The 24822-nt window shown below is 32.0% G+C and overlaps 1 protein-coding gene and 1 pseudogene across 4 annotated transcripts in view; both read left to right on the top strand.

Moving 5' to 3' along the window:
• Nucleotides 1-24822, top strand: part of LOC125823898 (uncharacterized) — an 897951-nt gene that overhangs the window by 709248 nt on the left and 163881 nt on the right. The gene's annotated exons all lie outside the window — the stretch shown is intronic.
• Nucleotides 1625-24450, top strand: LOC125823905 (uncharacterized; annotated as a pseudogene).

Below are 24822 nucleotides of genomic sequence, written 5' to 3'. Positions count from 1 at the left end.
ACTATTGTTTAAGAGTGTAGATTTTAATCATAAAATTATTATTTGACTTGTCAAAACTTGCATATAACAATCATGTCAACCTTTCCTACACCTAACCTTAACCTTTTTGGGATCATTAGCATTTTTCTCTAACTGATGAAAATACTTTTTAGAAGTAAATATTTGATAATAGCCTTCCTGAACTCTTCAAATCCTTAAAAATATCTTTTTAATTTTTGGTTTTTAAAATGTGCATTCCGTTAAGTTATCCTAATTAGTTCCGCTAGTTTGATTAGCTTAGAAATCAAAACAACATAATTTTAATTAATTAAAAATTAAATATACTTACCGAATAACGTAAGGATTAAAACAAGAATTAAGTAATAACTTAGGAACTAAAGTTACTATAATGTTTGAGCAAATTTTAAAATTGCTTATAAGTACTTAATTTTAAGCTAAAATGATAAAAATAAGTCAAAATTCAATTCAAATAGGTTTTTAATTCAAGCACATTAAGGAAAAAATTGTCTATGTTTTGGAAAAAAAATTGACAAAAAAATTCAAACTCCCCCTATCAAGTGATTTTTATGTCAAAATAGACTTGTTTAATTCTTTTAAAATTTTAAAACTTATCCCAAATATTTTATATAAAATAATATTGAAAACACCTCCAAACTTGGTGCAAATTATTAGTTTCGTTCCGGAATTATTGACAGTCTTAAAAACACCTCTCTACTTGACTAATTGAATGCAAATACACCCTCGATCTGCCACAGGACATAGCTAGTGACATCAAATTCTTGTAGGAGCATGAGACTATTAATAAAAAGCCGAAAAAAGTGTTGAGAATACTCCTAAATTTGACGAAAATTTAAGAGTGTATTTCACTCAAGTTGCAAGATCATGGTATTTAAGTTCAGTTAGTCAATTAAGGATATTTTTAAGACTATCAGTAGTTCAGGGACGAAACTAATAATTTGCCTCAAGTTTATGGGTGTTTCAATACTCAATTATGTCCACCTATAATTCTATTTATCCAATGCCTAAGAATGTTGTTCCTCTTCTCGGTCATCTAGTCTGAAAATACATGCTTGTCATGAAAAGATTATTGGTAAAACGTGGAAAAATTAATTAAAGAATAGCTAGAATTACAATCGTTGTTGTTATTGTTGTTGTTGTTGTTATTATTATTGCATAAATATATTTTCATAATGAGTTACGATATCAAAAGTGAAGAATCCGCACAATTTAGGTAATACCAAGTTAAAATTTGGAAATTTTAACTCCAAACTTCACCCGGATTTATCAAAAATATTCAGAAACTAGATAAAATGCCCGTGTCAGCACGAATCCAATAAATGTTAATTTTTTATTACAATTTAGGTGACACGTGAAAGTTGATATATGATACCTTTTTTTTTAATGTATATAAAGCAAAAAAGTATAAAATTATAAAAAAGAAAACCTTAAAATTACAAAATTACCCCAAGCATCCAAGAAGGCATATATGTTGATGAAGTCATGCCTTGCTTGTAGCCTCTTCTTAAGTGTAATGTAAGTAAAGCATAGTAGTAAAATCCAAGTCGGATAGTTTCCTATAAGTTAACACTGGAATGTATTTCAGTACTCAAGTTAAAGTGTAACAATGGCTTCCTCAAGCTCAAATGCAGAGACGACGATCCACTTATCATTGATTAATGCAGCATCCTTTGTATCGATCAAGTTAAGTGGTGAATCCAACTACATATCGTGGAAAACCCAGATTGTTTGTCTCCTTCAAAGTCATGATTTACTTGGATTCGTTGATGGAACAACCGAAGTTCCTCTATTCACGATCATTGCTCCTGTCAATGATGATGACGATGACGATGACGATGACGATAAGCCAGAAGAAAAAGGGATAGTGGTTGGAAATGAGAAAGAGTACTTGCAATGGAAAAGGAGAGATGAGTTGGTTAAAGGATGGATCTTCGGTTCTCTTACTGATCAACTTCTTCAGGATAAAGCCATACATAAATCAGATACTGCTAGACAAGTTTGGTTGGTTTTAGAGCAACGTTACACCCCTAAATCTGAAGGTACAAAATCTCCTTCTTTATTACTCTATTTGTTTGGTGCAAGTGAGACGGAGGGGTTTGAACCCATGACACTAGTGTGAAAAAACATTTTCATTACTCCTTCCTTACAATAAAGCTGTCATTCAATTTTGTTAGGGAGTTCACAAGTTAATATATATATAGGGTCAATCAATTTTCTAATACAGATACAAGATCTACAGAAAAGTTAGTGAGTTCGTCTGAACCCACAATTCTTCATGTAGCTCCGTCCCTGATTGTAATCCATGAAGAACTTATTTCAAAATAATATGACAAAGACATCCCTTTAAACTTTTTTAACCTACATTCATTATATTCACGTTATTTTTAAAATCATGCATAATAACATTCACAATCTTAACTACTCTTTATTTATATGATAATTCTTTATATTTTTCTATTAGAAAATCACACTATATAAGTATAGTTTTTGTCCACGAGTTTATTTGACCAATTCTTATGTTTATTTATGTTTTGATTTCTCTACTATTAAATTACATATTTTTAATTATATATTCTTTTAGTGATCACTTGAAAGCTTGTATTTTGTATATCATTTAAAATGGAAATAACTTTAATATTTTATGATTTAAGAGTGATACGCACTTAAATGAAGTGATATATGAATAATAAATCTTATTTTACTTTAACAAACTTAAGATAGAAGTTATATTTTTAAGCTAAATAAGATGAAAATTTAAATTTTAAATATATTCGATATCATCGTGAAAATGCACACACAAAAATATACAATCTAAATAATATGAAAGTTTTATTTTTAACAATGAATAATTAAAACGTGCAAATAAAATATAAAAAAATAAATAAAAGAAGAATATTTTTGTAAACAAACAACTTGTTTTTATAATTTATGCAAGAACACATTATTTTGAATACAACAAATCAAACAATCAATAAAAAAATAATCTCAACATAACTTATCTCATCATAATCGACTCCATTATAACTTGTATTCAAACCAAACCATCCTTATATGATTAGATTTATAATTGAAACCCTCTAGAGAGTTATTTCCAATTCCTGGAAATATAAATTAGATATTTAACTAATAGTAGTATTTTTTACAACACATATTGCATTATTTATACACATTATATTATTTATAATTGTGAAAAGTAGTGGGAGTAATAATGGGAGCATTGATTTCATATTTGCTTTTTCTAAAATTCGTCATATTAAATTATAGTTATCATTAGTGATACTAGATAACTTGGTTGTCGACAAAAATAATAAAAGGCTAAATATCTAGATAGTATTATAAAATAAAGACATTAGAAGTTAAATAACAAAAAAAAAAAAAAAAAGAGAAAAAGAGTAGTAATGTTTTTCCTTCCAATATTTCAATATGTACACTTTCTATAGATAAGAGGAATATATATATATATATATATATATATATATATATAAGGTAAGAATGTGTTTTCAAAGTCATGCATAAATCATAAAAGTCATGAAGTGTGGATTTGTTACGTGGCATCCATGTTTCATTATTTACAACACTCCCTCTTAGATGTTCATGTACAAAGAAATTCTAGAAGAAGAAGAGAGAGAGAGAGTGGACATAGTTATTCTTAATACACATTGTTTGCTGCCTTATTATTATAAACCTTATCAAGAAACCCCGATGATTTCATTTTAAATGACCAAATGAGATCTTGGTTTTTCATTGCACAGGTGGTCCGGAAGATGTATACATTGAATTAAAAGATTATAGCTTCTACTTGCCACTATTAAGAGCTTTACTAAGTAGAGATTGGGAGAAAGCAGAAGCATTCTTGAAACAAGAGAAAGACGCAAGTATAGCTCCAATCAACACTCACTTACAGACAGCACTCCATTTAGCAGTTGGGTAAAGAGTGAAAAAGGCAATAAGAATTTCGTAGAGAAGTTGGTGGCGAGTATAGAAAACAACGAAGATTTAGCCATAAAAGATTGCCTTGGTGAAACTGCTCTTCACTATGCTGCTAAATTTGGCAACATAAATGCAGCTGAAATCCTTATAAAAAGGAATGCTCGTTTACCACATATTGCTAGTCTAAATGGTTTATATCCAATCCATCATGCAGCGTCATATGGATACGTTTCTGTGGATGTGTTGTCTTACTTCTTGCGTATCACTGAAGACCTTGCTCCTTATACTGACCTCAGTGGTGTTCTGCTTCTCCACGCATTAGTCCACTCAAATTTGTATGCATGGTAAGCAACCACCATATATCTCTTATTTTCTCTGATGAATTACTTTCTCTCTTACTGTTATTATAATGTATGTATGTATGTATTTGGAAATTGAGGAAAATGGGTTTGGGGGAATGACAAACTTTAGTTATTTGGCAAGAAATAGTAAGTGCTTTTGGGGAAATTAAAAATTGGGCGGGTAACTTACTACTACCTTCGTTAGTAAAATCTTATCTATAGTCTACATAATCTCATTACAAAATATTAAATGAGCGTAATATATCTAGAATAGAAATGTAAGTATGGTAACTCTTAACGGGTTAACGGTTTATCCGATAAGAAATTTGAAAAATCCTCCCCACACCAATAAGCCGTTAATAATAAAATTTTAATATGTTCCCCAACCATTTATTCAATAATCAAATACCAATAAACCAATAAATCAATTTTGCAGTTGACTTATCAGTTACGGTTCCATTTTGGACACCCCTACTAACACGGAAGAAATGAGAATCCAATTGGATTAGGTGATTAAAAGTAGCTTATAAACATCAAGTGTTGAAGCTAATTTTATAAATAAGTGTTTACAGATTTTGATATAAGTGTCAAAGATTAGTGGGTGTTTGGACATAAATATGATTATAAATTAAAATTATTCTAAAAAATTTGTGAGTGATTTGGAGTATCAAATAGGGTGGCTTGATCCCTAGTCGAGCTTGGGGATGGACTCGAGGAGGAGAGGTTGATGGGAATGGGAGCTTCGGGGAGTAGTGGGGATGCGAACAACATGTGGGATAAGACAGTTGATTGCATTAGGGAAGCCAGTAAAGAAGTGCTAGGGGTTTCGATGGTTACCTTTGGTGGCCATGAAGGGGATGGTGGTAGAATTGAGAAGCTTAAGGCAAAGTGGAGACAAAGTAGTCTACTTGTCCAAAGTTGGTGAAAAACAGATGAATAAGGAAAGATATAAGGCAACGAAGTTAGCGATTATAACAACAAAACTGACATCTTTTGAAACGCTTGTATTCAAGCAAGGGGGAAAAAATTAAAGGTGGAGATAAAAAGTTGTACAGTCTCCCCTTGTCACGATCCGAGCTAACACCCTGACGTGGCCAGTACTGAAGAATCATTGTTGGTCCCCAAGCGAACTCTCATCCTGGCTGACTACAACAGAGGACTAACTTGAGCATACATAAGCATCAAATTGAAAGAAACATTTAAAAACAGTTTACCGAATCTCAAAACTTTGCTGAATATACTGAGTATGAAATATAAGTTTTAAATAAAACATCAGGACTCTCCTAATCTATCTATCTAGGATGCCTCTACTGTATATAGACGAGTATCGGGACAAGACCCACAACTACTCAAAATGTTACTAATACTAACAGCTCATAAAACTGGAGTCTTCCGAAAGCAATGAGGTCTTACTCAAAAGCAGACGAGCGGATGATGTGATCTCAACAAACTCTTGTTGAGGATCCTAGGAAACTGTATATGCATTATTAAAAGATGTAGGTCGAATGATATTAGTACATTGAATGTACGAGTATGCAATATAGCTGAATAACAAATAACTGAATGGAAGGACTGCAATAGATAAAACATAAACTCAACTGAATATAAAGGATTACAGGAACGAAATCGTTTAAAACTTTACAAAAACACTTACTCACCTCTGAAACTCAACATAATAAGTGATATAATAAAAATACACTTTTAACTCTATTTTGGAGATTCTCTAATCGACCACCATCACTATGAGCTACGTGATGATACAGCGTCTCGCGCACTCTGCCAGAACTATCCTATACCTTGCCGGGGTATAAGACACCTCAATTAAGTGGATCCACTAAGCTATGATTAAAAGTAATACAGAATTATCTAAAAATTATGACCCTTTACCCATGTTAGCATACATGGTTTATGAGGATTTTGAGTTGTCTGAACTCATCCTCATATCGGTGCTCAATACTACTCTCAATTATATATATAACTCATGCTCATATGTTTAAAAACATAACTCTTCCTCTGGTTTGAGATAATTTCTCAAACTATCCTCTTAAAAGAGGTAACTGCTCTTGAAATATCTTTGAACTCGTAACTCATTTAGAAATAAAAGTTTCTTTTTTATCAATGTAAAAATTGATACCTTTGGGAATATTTAGTTCCCTTATACTCTTACTCAATTCATACTTGAAATTTTTTCTCAAAAATATATCAAAATCATATTGTGATATGATCATTGATGACTCGGGAAGTCATAATGCATAAACATTGATGGCATACTTGACTGTCATACTAATCATGTTTTAAAAACTTTCTGAAAACTTCTCTTTACTTTCTCAAAAACTCAATTTAAAACTCAATTGTTGACTTAGAAAAGCTTCTTAAGATTTATAACTCAACTCATAGGGTTCATGTGGAATTATGATCATGAACGACTCACCTCAGGGATCTTAATAGCAATATGGAAACACAATACTTAGAACTCAAGAACATAGAACTCAACGATACTACTCATCTAAAAAATACTCAATTCATAGGGTTCATGATGACATATAGACATGAAAGAATCAACTAAAGAATATTAATGCATAACATGTAGCAATTCAATAATTAGGAATAGAATTTAAAAAAGAAACACGAACTCAAAATCAACTTATCTCAAGAATACTCAAATCTAGAGATAGAATCCAAGATTACTATTAGACTAATTTGAAAGTAGATGTAGGGAGTGAGGATGAACTAGTCCAACCCTATGATAACCTTACATACCTGAAAGAACAAGGTTTTTGAAGAGTCTTGAAGAAGAACTTATTAGAAGCCTTGAAACCCTAGCTTGAAGTTAAACAATCAAGAAAGCCTTTCTTGAGATTTTTGAATTAGTTTCTTGAAATCTCTATGACCAATATTATGATTTTCATTAGTGATTCATAATTGTATGGAGGAATTTGAGTTTAAAATAATGGAATTCTTGGAGAAAGACTTACCTTGAAGAGGAATCTTGAAAAAGATTGAAAGAATCTTGAATGGAGTCTTCAACTTTAATTTTTCCTTAGGGTTTGAGAGAGAAGAGAATGATGGATTAAGAGATGAAAATATAATTGTTTTGGGTCATTAATTAATTAAGAAATTTGTTTAGGGTTTTCTTAGAGGTAAAAAGACAAAAATGACCATTTTAATGTTTTTCCGTCAGCTAATTCGTCACTGCCCTGTATTAGGTTACTAAAATGGTCATAACTTTTTACTTGAAACTCGGATTGTTGCAAAATTGGTGGCGTTGGAAATAAGATTCAAATATCTTTAATTTGATAGGTTATGGTCCAAGTAACTCTTTATATTCTAAGATATATGGTCGTTTGAAGTTGATCCAAGTAGAATCTTACATCAAAACTTAATCCATAAGGAAACTTTCAACTCTACTTTGTGCTAAAAGTTTCTAGTGACCTTAATTGATATCCAAAATCTCCCACACAAAAGAATTCACCTTTACACATATGGGCAATTTAAGAATCACCCGATATGAACCTACAAGTAAATGAAGAATGGTTTGAGTCTTAACTTAGAAATATTTGGATGTTACAATATCTCCCCATTGGGATCATTCGTCCTCGAATCAAGGTTGTTCTGAGAATGGAAAGAGGTTACTCTTATTATATTCAATTCTAACTCAGAATAAAAAGTACATAAGATAGGATTATTATTCTGATCTAAATCACAAGATTCAGGTTCTATACCTCTATAGGAAATCTCATCCCAAGAACACTACTCCTTACCACTACATTCAGCTAACCTTGAGCTCATATCACGAAACACCTACTGTATAACGCATTGTCTACGTGTTAACAATACCACATTCAAGCTTAGAACCTTAACCACTCCATAGACTCCTACTAACCCACTTTCTAAGAATTTATCATCCTCTCATCATCTCTACTAATTGAACTTCCATGCATTACCACCAGAAAGGTGACTTAGTACATATTGTAAAACTTTATCTCCTTCTTCCTCCACATTCATAACCTTATATGGAATAAACACACCATCACTATCACAATAAGAAATAACAATCCTCTCCTCCATCATCACACAACTACTATCAACAACACCACTCTCCTAAACTAAAAAGGATTACTGAAAGGACTTTAGGGCGAAATATCATAAGCACGATTCATTCGACAATTCTAATATAAGAGTATGCATGACATAACATTATGTTGCTAGCCATTCAGAGTAAATCATGAACTTGCTAGACTAAACATACAATGAGACATGAATGCTTATATGAATAGGTTCATATGATGAGGTTGATATCCACAATTGTATAGAGTAAGATTGAGATCAATAGGCAAAAGTCTTTGCCCCTCATTCTGGAAACTGAGCATAGATGTGAACCTCCCTAAAGTGTATGAGCATAGGTCATAAACACAATTTTGATATTAGGTATATCAACAATATGTTGTAATGACTGAACTTTGAAGAATACACTAGAGTATGAATGGATTGATGTACCTCCATAACCCTTTCTGAAGACATAACTATCTCATTCTCAACACTTGACTTGATTACTTATCTTATCATCTCCCCCTTAGGTTTGAAGATGACACTTGAAAGCAATGGACCTATTCTATCATCTCTAAATTGGTCTACATTCCGTTTACTCTAATACTCGAGAAAGTCTTATCTCATGGATACGAAACTCTCCATAAGCAGGTACTAAGACTCCTTCTAGGACCTCTTTCTAAGATGCTTCTATTAACCTCTTCTCATTGGCTTATAAGGCCGTTTCATTTAACTCTTAAGGAGAAAAAATAATGCTTACCTCAGCCTATTCCACATTGACAGCTCAAATATACTATCTAGGCACACATGGAAAATTATTAACTTAATTGGAACCTCATCTGATTACATACAATCTCGTTACACCTCTTAATGCTCTTGTTACTCTTATGACTTAACCACTTTCACTGCCCTTATCTAATCGTTAGGATTTCTCACTTGTACCACTCATCTTCATTGGATCTAACATCTCAATTCCTCACCTACTCTATGTCAAGTCTACCAGATCAAATCTCAAGACTAACATCACCACCCTCATGTTTCCCTTCTTTTGATCACGACGCTCATCTCAAATTCAAGCTTAATATTTATTACTAAACCATGATATTAAAATGATTGCTCGCTTACTATAGCAACTTACAACTACTAGATTAAATTAAGAAACACTTACCCACTAAGAACTCATGTCAAGTAGTAAACCTTTATCTCACAACCTATTTATTTACAAACCACCGTCACATTCCTTTTCACAACTTAAGTACTATTTACCCATTCACTATAGATCATTGCCTAATTAGTTCTATAACGCTTTGAATATTATGGGGCTCTCCATTTAACATTTATAAGCCTAGCTTAGGTCTATCACCTCATGAATACTCTGTGCTTTTATTCAACACCTATACTTGACATTCACTAACACAATGCTACATTGGCATAAACTCCCTTTTGGCTCAAGTATACTCTAACTCATCCATACTAGTGACTCTTACTCTACCTTCTATCATGAAATCTACATAAACCCATCACTTCTAAGTCTACCCATAAGGGAAATCTCCTCATTAATAACTCACTAGGTGCATGACTACAATAACATGATTTGCCTCATCACTATCTTCCTTTCTTAGATTACTATACCTCTACATGCATTCTTCTAACTCTTGGAACTTTTACTAAAATTGCTTATAACATCATAACTCATACTATCTTTTTGGTTTAAAATACTACCTAAGTTCTAAAGCACACTTCCCCATAAGGGTCTCAACTAAAACAAGCTCCCTTTTAGATCGAATGCATGAATCATAAGTATAAGAGTGCATTCTTTCAAAACTCAACACTTAAATCACTCACAGGCTTTTCTCAAGACCCTCTACATTCTCATGACTTTCTTAAGTTTTTTTATTAGAGTAACTCATCGATATGGAACTGGATTTGCTTTTCAACTACCTTAAGTATGAGGGGTAGTTGAATGAATATTAAAAATACACAAGTTTGAATAAGTTCCTTATGACACAACTCTATTGCACAGTTTAGAGTATGAAAGAAGGGAAACAATTCTTAAATGTCTATAGTTCCTCATCTACAGAAGTGGGGTAAATAAGATCCTACTAACACAACTTCATAGACACCCTAGGGCACTTCAACTTTGTGCTCTAATACCAAGTTTGTCACGACCCGAGCTTACACCCTAGACGTAGCCGACACTCAAGAACCATTGTTGGTCCTAAGTGAACCCTCATCCTGGTTGACTACAAGCGGAAGACTAACTTGAGCATACATAAGCATCAAATTGGAAGAAACGTTTAAAAATAGTTTACCGAATCTCAAAACTTTGCTGAATATACTGAGTATGAAATATAAGTTTTAAATAAAACATCATGACTCTCTGAATGTGTCTATCTGTGAAGCCTCTACTGCATATAGACGATTGTCGGGATAAGACCCACAACTACTTAAAATGTTACTAATACCAACAATCACAAAATTGGATTCCTTCGAAAGCAAAGAGGTCTTACTCAAAAGAAAGCGAACGGATGAAGTGATCTCAACAGACTCTTGTTGAGGATCCTAAGAACCTGTATCTACATAATTAAAAGATACAGGTTGAATGACATCAGAACATTGAATGTACGAGTATGTAATATAGCTGAATAACAAATAACTGAATGAAAGGCCTACAATAGATAAAACATAAACTAAACTGAATATAAATGATTAAAGGAATAAAATCATTTAAAACTTTAAAAAAACACTTACTCACCTCTGAAACTCAACATAATAAGTGATATAATAAAAACACACTTTTAACTCTATTTTGGAGATTCTCTAACCGACAACCATCACTATGACCTACGTGATGATACATCGTCTTGCCCACACTTCCAGAAATGTCCTATTCCTTGACGGGGTACATGACACCTCAAATAAGTGTATCCACTAAGCTATGCTTAAAAAGAAATAAGGAATCATCTAAAAAGTATGACTTTTTACCTATGTCGGCATACATGGTTTATGAGGATTTTGAGTTATCTGAACTCATCCCCATATCAGTGTTCAATACTACTCCCAATAATATATATAACTCATGCTCATATGTTTAAAAACATAACTCTTCCTCTAGTTTGAGATAATTGCTCAAACTATCCTCTTAAAAGAGGTAACTGCTCTTGAAATATCTTTGAACTCGTAACTCATTTAGAAATCAAAGTTTCTTTTTTATCAATGTGAAAACTGATACCTTTAGATAAACTTAGTGCCCTTTTACTCTTACTCAATTCATACGTGAAAACTTTTTTGCACAAATATACCAAAATCATATTGTGATATGATCAGTGATGACTTGGAAAGTCATACTGCATAAACATTGGGGGTATATCTAGATACCATACTTCTTAAACATTAATGGCATACTCGACTGTCATACTAATCATGTTTCAAAACGTTCTCAGAAATCCTCTTTACTTTCTCAAAAACTCAATTGAAAACTTAATTGTTGGCTTTAAAAAGCTTTTTAAGATTCATAATTCAACTAATAGGGTTCATGTGGAATTATGGACATGAATGACTCAACTCAGGGATTTTAATAGTAATATGGAAACACGGTACTCAGAAATCAAGAACTCAGAACTCAACGATACTACTCATCTAAAAAATACTCAATTCATAGGGTTCATACTGAAATATAAACATGAACAAATCAACTCAAGAATATTAATGCATAACATATAGCAGTTCAATAATTAGGAATAGAATTTCAAAAAGAAACAGGAACTTAAAATCAACTTATCTCAAGAATACTCAAATCAAGGGATAGAATCCTAGATTACTCTTTTACTTATTTGAAAGTAGATGTAGGGCGTGAGGATGAACTAGTCCAACACTATGATAGCCTTACATACCTGAAAGAACAAGGTTCTTGAATAATCTTGATGAAAAACTTGATTAGAAGCCTTGAAATCCTAGCTTGAAGTTAAACAATCAAGTAAACCTTATTCTTGAATTAGTTTCTTGAAATCTCTATGGCTAATATTGTCACAATTCGAGCCAACACCCTAGACGTGGCTGGCACTTGAGAACTATTGCTGGCCCTCAAGCGAACCTTTATCCTGGATGACTACAAGCGGAAGTCTAACTCAAGCATACATAAGCATCAAATTGGAAGAAGTGTTTAAAAATAATTTACTGAATCTCAAAACTGAACTGGCTATACTGAGTATAAAATATAAGTTTTAAGTAAAATATTTGAAACTAAAAGACTCTCCAAAACTGTCTATCTATGACCTCTACTATTAAGGAAGGATATTGGGACAAGACCCACGACACCTCAAAACTACTAACTGGAAAGTAACTATGAAGTCCTTTGATATACAAGGAGGCTCACCAAAGCTAACTGGAGTGTGATCTCGACGAAACACCTGTTGAAAATCATGAACACCTATATTTGCTTCATAAAAGGATGCATGTCGAATGACATCAGTACATAGAATGTACGAATATGTAATATGGGCGAGTAAACAAATAACTGAACTTAATGACTGAAAGCAACTCAACTGAATCAATACATGAACATGAAGTGAAAACCATTTAAGCTTTACAATAAATTATACAATGAAAGCAACATAAAAATAATATACTTTACTTGTGGGGAGTTTCTCTAACCGACAACCATTACTATGACCTAAAAATGATACAACGTCCCGCCACACGTTGCAAGGGCCCATCCTATACCTTTTCGGGGGTATAGGATGATATCGTCACAATGGATCAATCTAGTTGGCCTTCTCAGAGGCAGTGAGAAGTCGTATGAAAAATCAATGCTATCATATCCTACGCTGGCTACGTAGTTTTGTGGGACTTTCGAATCATAAAAGACTCTAACCCAACTCGGTGCTCGATACTACTCTCAAAATAATTAATATAACTTTGTGCTCAATTCACCCATAATAAAGAATGGACTTCTTACATTACTTGAAATATTTTTCAAAACATGAGACGTGATTACCTTCTTGAAAACATGCACTTATGAACTTATCTTTCAAGTACAATAATCAACATAGTTCCATGTATATGTGTGTGTGTATATATATATATATATATATATATGAATAAAATAACATTAGAAACTCTTTAGTCTTTATGACATAGAAACTTTAAACTTTTTCTCAAAACTCATCTTTACTCCCTCAAAAACTCAGTTTAAAACTCAAGTGTTGACTTTGAAAAACTTCTCAAGACTTATAACTCAAAATAGGGTTCATGCTAAATTATAGACATGAACAAATCAACTAAAGGATCTCTATGCATTATATAGAGCAATTCAATATTTAGGAAAAATAATTTCAAAACAAGATCGAGAACTCAAAATCAACTCATCTCAAGAATACTCAAATATAGGGGTAGAATCCTAGATTTCTCTTTTACTGATTTGAAAGTAGATGTAGGGCGTGAGGACAAACTAGTCCAACATTAGTACATTGAATGTACGAGTATCTAATATAGCTGAATAATAAATAACTCAAAGAAAGGACTGCAATAGATAACAATGTACTCAAGTTGAATGTAAAGAAATAAATGAGTTAAATCATTTAAAGTTTTACAAAATACTTTCTCATCTCTGAACTCAACATAATAAGTGATATATAAAAATACACTTTAATTCTATTGGGAGATTATCTAACCGACAACAATCACTATGAGCTACGTGATGATACAGCGGCTCGCCCACATTGCTAGAACTGTCATATACCTTGCCGGGGTATAGAACACCTCAACTAAGTGGATCCACTAAGCTATGCTTAAAAAGCAATAAGGAATCATCTAAAAAGTATGATCCTTTACCCATGTTGGCATACATGGTTTATGAGGACTTTGAGTTGTCTGAACTCTTCCCCATATCGGTGCTCAATACTACTCCCAATAATATATACTCATGCTCATATGTTTAAAAACATAACTCTTCCTCTTGTTTGAAATAATTTCTTAAACTACCCTCTTAAAAGAGATAGATAACTGCTCTTGAAATATCTTTTGAACTCATAACTCATTTAGAAATCTCAATTTCTCTTTTATCAATGTAAAAATTGATACCTCTGGGAATACAGAGTCCCCTTATACTCTTACTTAATTCATACTTCAAAACTCTTTCTCAAGAACATATCAAAATCATATTTTAATATGATCATTGATGACTCAAGAAGTCATACTGCATAAACATTGATGGTATATCTAGATACCATATTGCTCATACATTGATGACATATTCAATTGTCATACTAATCATGTTTTAGAAACTCCTTTCTCAAAACTCATCTTTATTTTCTCAAAACTCAGTTTAAGAACTCAAGTGTTGGCTTTAAAAACATTCCCAAGATTTATAACTCAAAATAGAGTTCATGCTGAATTATAGACATGAACAAATCAACTCATCTCAATGCATAACATATATCAATTCAATAATTAGGAATAGAACTTCAAAAAAAGATCGAGAACTCAAAATTAACTCATCTAAAAAATACTCAAATCTAGGGGTGGAATCCTAGATTTCTTTTTTTACTGATTTAAAAGTAGATGTACAACGTGAGGATGAACTAGTCCAACACTATGATAATCTTAGATACCTGAAAGAACAAGGTTCTTGAAGAATCTTGAAAAGGAACTTAGTTAGAAGCCTTGAAACCCTAGCTTGAAGGAGTACAATCAAGAAATCCTTTCTTGAGATTTTTGAATTACTTTCTTGAAATCTCTATGGCCAAGAATTATGATTTTCATTTAGTGATTCATAATTGTATGGAGGAATTTGAGTTGGGAAGAATAGAATTCTTGGAGAAAAAAACTTAACTTGAAGAATAATCTTGAAAAAGAAGGAAAAAAGTCTTGAATGGAGTCTTCTACTTTGATTTTGCCTTGGGGTTTGAAAGAGAAGAGAATGATGGATTAAAAGATGAAAATCTAATTGTTTTGAGCCTTTTATTAGTCAAGAAATTTGTTTAGGATTTTCTTGGAGGTAAAAGAGAAAAGACCCTTTTTAATGTTTTCCCGTCGGCTAATTCATCACTGCAGTGTATCAGTTAATAAAATGGTCATAAATTTTTACTCAAAAATGGGATTGACGCAAAATTAGTGGCGTTGAAAAGTAGATTCAAATACCTTTAATTTGATAGGTTATGGGCTACATAACTCTTTATAATCTAAGAGATATGGTTGTTTGAAGTTGACCCAAGTAGAATCTTACATCAAAACTTAATCGATAAGGAAACTTTCAACTCTACTTTATGCTAGGACTTTCGAGTGACCTTAATTGATACCCAAAATCATTCCCACACTAAATAATTTACTTTTACACATATGGAAAATTTAAGAATCACCCGATATGAACCTACGAGTAAATGAAGAATGTTTTGAGTCTTAACTTAGAAATTTTTGGGGTGTTACAAATATTATGATTTTCATTAGTGATTCATAATTGTATGGAGTAATTTGAGTTGGAAAGAATGTATTTTTTGGAGAAAGACTTACGTCGAAGAAGAATCTTGAGAAAGATCGAAAGAATCTTGAATGGAGTCTTCTATTTTGATTTTTCCTTAGGGTTTTGCCTTAGGGTTTGAGAAAGAAGAGAATTATGGATTAAGATATAAAAATCTGATTGTTTTGGGTCTTTAATTAGTCAAAAAATTAGTTTAGGGTTTTCTTAGAGGTGAAAAGACAAAAATGACCCTTTTTAATGTTTTTCCATTGGCTAATTCGCCACTGCATTGTATCAGATTACTAAAATGGTCATAACTTTTTACTTGAAACTCGGATTGTTGAGAAATTGGTGGCGTTGGAAAGAAGATTCAAATACCTTTAATTTGATAAGTTATGGACTACATAACTCTTTATATTCTAAGAAATATGGTTGTTTGAAGTTTACCCAAGTAGAATCTTACATCAAAACTTAATCGATAAGGAAACTTTCAACTCTACTTTGTGCTAGGACTTTCTAGTGACCTTAATTGAAATGCAAAATCATTCTCACACTAAAAAAATTACTTTTACACATATGAACAATTAAGAATCACCTGATATGAACAAGTAAATGAAGAATGTTTTGAGTCTTAACTTAGAAATTTTCGGGGTGTTACAAATATTATGATTTTCATTAGTGATTCATAATTGTATGGAGGAATTTGAGTTGGAAAGAATGAAATTGTTGGAGAAAGACTTACCTTGAAGAAGAATCATGAAAAAGATTGAAAGAATCTTGAATGGAGTCTTCTACTTTGAATTTTCCTTAGGGTTTTACCTTAGGGTTTGAGAGAGAAGAGAATGATGGATTAAGAGATGAAGAATGGGCAATTTAAAAATCACTCGATATGATCCTACATGTAAATGAAGAATGGATCGAGTCATAACTTAAAAATTTTCGGGGTGTTACACCCCTAAGCGAGATAGATAAAGTCTTGGAACTGAATCAGGTGAAATACATAAAAGAAAAGGAAGGCTAAGTGCTAGTGGCAGAGGCTCTTATTAGATGAAGATGACAAGCATACTTCCATAACATCTTGAACGAATATAGGGACAAAGACATTGTATTGGGTGATTTGGAGCACTCAAAGAAACTTCAGGATTTTGAATATTGTAGGTGTATTAAAGTTGAGGATGTTAAGGGTGTTACTCGTAGGATGAGTAGGGGAAGAGATACTAATCCAAATGAGATTTTGTTGGAGTTTTGAAAGAGTACTTGCGGGGCAAGCATGCATTGAGTGGTTGACTAGGTTGCTTAAAGTCATTTTAAAGACGACTTTAATATTATAAGAATAAAGGTGGAGTAGGTTGATTTCATTGTACTAGAACAAGGGTGATATCTATAGCTGCAATTACAAGGGTATCAAGCTACTAAGCCACACTATGGAAGCTTGAAAGAGGGAGTAGAGATGGGGGTGAGGAGGGAGTGCCCATTTTTGAGAACCAATACATATTTATGTCGGGGCAATCAACTACAAAGCCATTTATCTTATGATGAGACAGGTGAAAAAGTATAGTAAAAGGAAGAGGAATCTACATATAGTGTTCATTGACCTAGAAAAAACTTATGATAAAATCCACAGAGAATTTCTATTGATATGCCTTGAGGCCAGAGGTGGACCGGTAGCTTACACTAGGGCGATGAAGGATAGATATAATTGAGCCAAGACTCGGGTAAGAATAGTGGGAGAAGACTCAGAACACCTTTTAGTTGAGATGGGTTTACACGAGGGATTGATGCTTAGCCCATTTTTGTTTGTCTCGGTGATGGATGTATTGACATTTGACACGACATACGCAAAACGGAACCAGATTGCATTAATGCCTCAACAAACTTGTATAAAGAAGACATCATACACTTGGAAGATTCTTGTTCTTTCTCTCACATTCGCGTTACTGTTCTATTGATTCTTGATGAATGATTCATCTGGGTCGATATCTTGTCATCACTGTTTCTTTGTTCAACTTCATGTCACTATTGTTGTCTGATTTCAATTTTCAGCAAAAATAGGCCGGCCAACAATTGTTTGTGTTGCTAGGTTCATTTAGACTTCTCTGTAATATTTGCCAATTCATATCTGTACATCTCATTTCAGTTTATTGATATACTAAGAAATTGTGATGCAAACTCTAACTAGCAAGTGTTGTTGATAGATTTTGCAACAGAGTTGGTTGAAGAGTTCCCCGATTTGGTAAAATATGAGGCATACGGAAGATCTGCTTTGAAGAACCTTACAAATGAGGAATTTACTTTCCTCGGCACAAGTCATCTAAACTTTTGGCAACAATTACTCTACTATTGTGAGTTTAACCTTCTCCTTCTTTGTTTTCATGTTGTCTTTCGCATGAAAAAAAAAGAAGAAAAACAAAGTAAAAAGGAAAAGAACTAATTAACCCCTATTTATAAGGTGTTCCTATCAAGTTAACTTCACGGAGTCTCCAAAGAAGACCAAATGCCAATGATGTGGAGAATGTAGTTAATGACTCACAAATGGTTAAGACAAAGTATGAAAGAATTTATTTCAGCATTGGTGAGTTTTATCATCTTTCATTTTTTTTCTTTAATATTCAAGGTATATCGATTTCTTTTGCGAAAGATGTCCTCAAGAATTTTAAAAACCAATCGAAAACTAAATCTCATTAGCTTTTATGCGTTTTTTTAATTATTATCACAGTGATCAAGAAGTTGCATACCCTTCTTTTTGATAAGATCTCCCACTATCCTTAATGAACTCAATATTTTAGTTTGATTACATATCTCTATATTTGAATTTTAATGTCCATTTTTCTCTGTCTTCCTAGACATAGTATTTACTTTACTACAGAAACAATTTTTAAAATGACATTTCTTCTTGATAAAAAGGTTATCCAGATGTGCCTTTGAGAATTTCACTTAATGTTCAGTAAATTTCTATGTTATAGAGGGGAAACAATACACTAGAAGGGTAAAGAATCCATAAGTAACAAATTTAAAAGAAAATTCTACTTAAAATTCTCTAATATAATGCTAGAGGTTCCCTAATATACTCATGTGATTATGTCCCCGAGTTTGCTTTAAAGATCAACTTCTCCTCCAACTTTAAAAAATACACATTCTTCCCATCCGTAGAAATCAGCTAAAATTTTAAGTTTATGAAGTTCCATCTACAAGATCAATTCTATGATCCATGGTTTGAGTCCGTCAAAAGCAGGCTAAAAGTCATGTTGCTCGAGTTTATTCCAAGAGCTCAATCTAGGTCATGGTTTGATTCACGGCCCGTAGATTGAACCCGTAAAATTCAAGTTACAACCCAAGTCTCAAAAGTCGATTCACGAGCATCATCTACAATATGTGGTTTCTTTTACAGCCTGTAACTGACTTCCGTAAAAATCAATTTCTTGCAGTCTTTAACCACTTAATTCCTTAGATTCTGATATGTATGGTCTGATCTTAACTTCATATTTATGAGGTATTATAGTCATCTTTTGAGTTAGTTTACTATGATTTTTGGGGACCATGGCATGTTCTTTCCAAAACCGGGCATAGGTACTTTATCACTTTTGTGGATAATTTTTCTCCACCTGGATTTATTTTATGAAGAATTGCCCTAAACTTATTTACTCAACTAGTTTCTGGACACGCGCTTTGCGCGTGCACCCTATGTCAATATGTATACAGTTTTTAAAAAAAAAGTTACATCGATTGATAACATATTAGTGTTATAAAACAAAATAAAAGTTTGTTATACTTTTTATATCTACAAACATGATGTTCGGTCGCAAAGTTGTAAAACAACAGAGAACGACAATGTTAAATTATAAAGCTTATAAATTGAAGGACCTTGAATAGATATTTCAAATTGTTTTAATTTATACAACAACAACCACAACAACAACAATATATCTATATAGTACTATAAAGTGGGATGATTTTATTATGTTAAAGTATTTGAATAAATATTTAGTATAGTCCAACAACGTGATTTAATAAATACATTTAAAGTAGTATTTTAGAATAAAATAAATTATATTTCTTTTCGCATATTACAAATGTTGCTTATACTGTATATGTATATATAACATTCAAGAGCTAACTTTACAAATGTAAAGGTTTCTCAATGCAAATTCATTGTGAATTCTTATATAATAGTAAGATTTAATCCCAAAGATATACTATAACTTTCTTTAGTTAATTAAGTTAATATGAATGGTTCTCATATTTGTATTTCTTTTAAGTTCAATTTTTTAAATCTTTGTTAGAACGAATATTGATATTTTCGCAATAAAAATTATAGTAAGATCAGTGTTTAATTAAAATTTAAAAAATCTTTCAATTTTTGGGTGATTTTTAAGTATGCAGTTCAACTTTATAAGTCAAAATTTCCCACTTTTAAAACCACTCATGTGAAAAAAAAAATGCATAATCATGAATATTGTCAAATTGGGAAAAAAACTACTACCATAAAGAACCCGATGACAATAATAGTAACTTATCTTACTTATACATTGTGGGAATATGTACGACCATTTTTATGTAGGATATCTAGTAGTAGTATTTATCATCGTAAAAATGTTCTCTAACTGCATCATATTATGATTACAACATCTATTCATAATTGGATACTTTTGAGATTATGTAAATTCTCTAGCCTTTTATTCCTACATAATTACTATTATGTAGTAATAAATATCCAAATATAATTACTTATTAGAAAGTATATTAAGAGATTCTTGAATTGGAAAAAATCTAATCCTAAAATTAAAATTAAAAATTCATGGTAACTTGATCCAAAAGGGAATGAATTATATATTGATGAATAAAGAGTGCATGTTGTTGTTTTGTAAATAATATTTATTTATTATTACAAAGAGTATTCACACTACCTAAATTTAAAAAGTTGAGAAATTTAAAAGAAACGTACCTGATAAATGGAAAAAGGCATATATGAAAAAAATAAGTTTCATGGTATAAGAACTCAAAAGTTTTCACCAAAAAAAAAAAAACAAAAATGAAATAGAAATGGAAAAAAAATAAGAGAAAGGCAATCTTAAAATTAAAATAACAATTACCTGGAGATTCAAAATGGAAGAAAGAATATGATCATAATAATCATGAACTTCATAGTATCCATATACAACAACCCTGCTCGACGTCAAAATTAAATCATCACTGTTAAACAAGAAATATAGATATCAAATGCTATGTTCATCACATTTTTTTACACAAAAAAATTATTTATTTGGAGAAATAAAATATTCATAAATATTTCGATACAGACTAATGAGACCATGAAATTTTTTTACCTCATGTAATCTTCAATTTGATATAAAAAAAATATTTCATGTGCACAACAAATCTAATCTTATTTGCACTTGTGTACAACAATTCTTTCACACGATCAAAAAAACAATTCCTTCAAATAGCCTTTAACCTCTGTTTGTAGTACCCATATTTTCCAACAATTTCATATTAAAACTGAATATGCATTTATAAATACCTAAAACTCTTATGAAAAGTTTTTTTAAAAAAAGAAGACAAGTTCTTAATAGGATGAACTAGTCCAACACTATGATAGCCTTACATACTTGAAAGAGCAAGGTTCTTGAAGAATCTTGAAGAAGAACTTGATTAGAAGCCTTGAAACCCTAGCTTGAAGGACAACAATCAAGAAAACCTTTCTTGAGATTCTTGAATTAGTTTCTTGACATCTCTACGGCCAAGAATTATGATTTTCATTAGTGATTGATAATTGTATGGAAGAATTTGAGTTGGAAAGAATGAAATTCTTGGAGAAGGACTTACCTTGAAGAAGAATCTTGAATAAGGTCTTCTACTTTGATTTTTCCTTAGGATTTTGAGAGAGAAGAGAATGGGAGATTAAGAGATGAAAATCTGATTGTTTTGAGCCTTTAATTAGTCAAGAAATTCGTTTAGGGTTTCTTAGAGGTAAAAAAGATAAAAATGATCCTTTTTAATGTTTTTTCATCAGCTAATTCGTCAGTGCACTGTATCATGTTACTAAAATGGTCATAACTTTTTACTCGAAACTTAGATTGACGTGAAATTGGTGGCATTGGAAAGAAGATTCAAATATCTTTAATTTGATTTGTTATGGGCCACGTAACTCTTTATATTCTAAGAGATATGACCGTTTAAAGTTAACACAAGTAAAATCTTACATCAAAGCTTAATCGGTAAGGAAACTTTCAACTCAACTTTGTTCTAGGAGTTTTTAGTGACCTTAAGTTGATATCCAAAATCATTCCCACACTAAAGAATTTACCTTTACATAGATGAGCAATTTATGAATAACCCGATAAGACCTTATATGCAAATAAAGAATAGTTTTGGTCTTAGCTTAGAAATATTTGGGGTGTTACAATTGAGATAAAACCTTGGAGTAAAGAAGAAAAATCATAATTAAGGGAGATGTTTGTGGGAACAAAAGCTTGTCAACAACAAATTTGGCAGCCACACTTGTTGAAATTACTAGCCGTAAATATGAAAGTTGATAGCCATAAATGTGAAAGTTGGAAGCCATGCTTGTTGAAATTACTAGCCACAAATGTGAGAGTTTATAACCACAAATGTGAAAGTTGGCAGCCACATTTGTGGAAGTTGGTAGAGTTTTGGTAGAGTTTGGCGGCCAAACTTTGTGGAAATTGGCTACCACATTTATGTCACTAATGATGTAATCAAGAGGTTGAAAACTCTATAAATAGCGTAGTAATTGAACACTTGAAGATACACCAAAATAGAGAAGCAATAGAGAGTAGAGAGAGTAATCCACAAGCTATTTTTTAGTTTGTGAGAAAATAGTGAGGAAGTAATATTATTTTGAGTTGTAAGAAATAAAAGAGTGTTGTTTCTTATAAAATAGTAGAGGTATTTTAACACTACCAAGTTTTCATCAATTTGATTGTATTACTTATTCGAGTATTATATTTATCCTATTTTAATATTTGGTGTCGTAGTTACTCTCTTGTTATTGCTATTTACTGTGGACATTATTTTAGGTGTGATTATCATTTTTTCCAACAGATACAAGTCATATATTTCTGCAAATTTATCTATGCATGCCTAAGGATTTTACATATTTTCTAGACCAGTTAAGAGTTGTTGTTTTGCATTTACACTAATTTCTTTGTACTTCGTATCTTTTTGGGTTGTTGTGTTGCAGTGCCTCATTTGAAAAACGTCCGAGACAAAAAGTCAATTCATCACAATGCAATTAAGTATGCAACATGCTTATGTGAGAAAATAGAAAATCTGAGTTACAAAGAAGTTTACTATATTGCTGGCAATTCTCTGCTTGATGCAGCGTGTTATGACAACTATGAGCTTGTTGAACTTATACTCAGAAGATTCCCTTATTTAGCTTTTTATAATGATCATAATGAGAAGACTATCTTACACATTGCAATAGAGAATCGCTGCAAAAATGTGTTTAAGTTGGTCTGTCAGATGAGCCAGCTTCTGCACCATATGGTGATTGCTTTAGACTCCTCTGGCAATAGCATCTTGGATTTGGCTGGAAAGTTGGCACCACAAAATAAGCTAAATCTTGTCTCTGGACCAGCTTTTCAGATGCAACGAGAACTACAGTGGTTTAAGGTGATTTAACTTTTGGACCCCAATCAAATTTATCTCATTACATCCAAGTTATATATGTGATGTTGAACAACCTTTCTGCATATAATACTGATGTCAAATATATGTTCAAGTGTATTTGGAATAGATAGGACATGTTATAATATTGGACATAATAGCCTCTCACCAGAGTCCTTGAGGATTAGTAATGCATCTTTAAGTTTTAGATATGTACCACTCCAGCCTAGTCTAGTCTGTACTCTGTAGAACTATCATATATTTGCAAATTTTACATTTTTGCATATAAATTTCGATTTTCCACTTCTTTTTTTTTGTTCATTTGACTGGTTGTTTAATATGAGGCATGAACCCAACCATTCTGGCCGGTTGTTTTTAATTAATCGACTTACATGTATATATATAAATTAGGAAGTAAAGCAAATATTCCCGCCTCTGCTCTGGGATGGCTTAAATGATGAGAAGAAAGCTCCACATGTGGTATTTACTGAAGAACATGAAAAGTTAAAAGTAGATGGAGAAAAATGGATGAAAGACACATCAAGCTCATGCACAATTGCAGCATCACTGATTGCTACCATCGCATTTGCTGCAGCAATTACAGTACCAGGTGGCAATGACCAAAAAAGTGGATTCCCCACTTTCTCTGGAAACATTGCTTTCATTATTTTTGCAATCTCAAATGCAGCTTCATTGTTCACTTCTAGCACCTCTCTATTGGTGTTCTTGTCAGTTTTTGACGTCTCGTTATGCAGAAGAAGATTTCCTGCATACTTTGCCAAGGAGTCTTATCCTGGGACTGCTAACTCTGTTTCTTTCCATAACATCCATGATTATTAGCTTCAGTGCAACGGTGTATCTCATGTTTGGGCAGAAGAAAGTATGGGTTCTTCTACCAGTCGCGACAATGGCTTGCCTACCCATTACTTCATTTGTGCTTCTGCAATTTCCCCTCCTTGTTGCTCTCATTTCCTCAACATATGGGGCTGGCATTTATGGAAATTAAAGAAGAGTAACTTCTTGTTTTAGCGACTATTAAAGTATTATTTTTTATTGCTTCTTTTAATATTTGGTGTGTTGTTCGAACATGTTAAGTCATGTTACCTTTAAAAATTGAGTATTAACTATCATATTGTTTCTAAATGAAATGTACTCCTCCTTCTGCTATCTCTCCATAATCAAATCTATGTGAATAAAATGTAAAAAAAATCTTATAATTATCAAATGTAACTTCTATGTTTTATATTTTCTTTATTACAATGTTCAATATTTGAAAATATTAGTTTGCTAATATTAATGTTTATTAAGTTATCACTAGATTTATTATAATCAAGAGCTCTTCTTATTAATATAAAATAGATATATTTGTTTTATTTTCTCGTATTTTTTTTTATTTTTTGT

The sequence above is a fragment of the Solanum verrucosum genome, unplaced genomic scaffold (assembly GCF_900185275.1).
Source record: "Solanum verrucosum unplaced genomic scaffold, falcon-dt-bn FXZP01000056.1, whole genome shotgun sequence".
NCBI lineage: Eukaryota > Viridiplantae > Streptophyta > Magnoliopsida > Solanales > Solanaceae > Solanum > Solanum verrucosum.
Note: the sequence above shows the minus strand (reverse complement) of the source record. Positions and strands in the feature narration are given on the sequence as shown.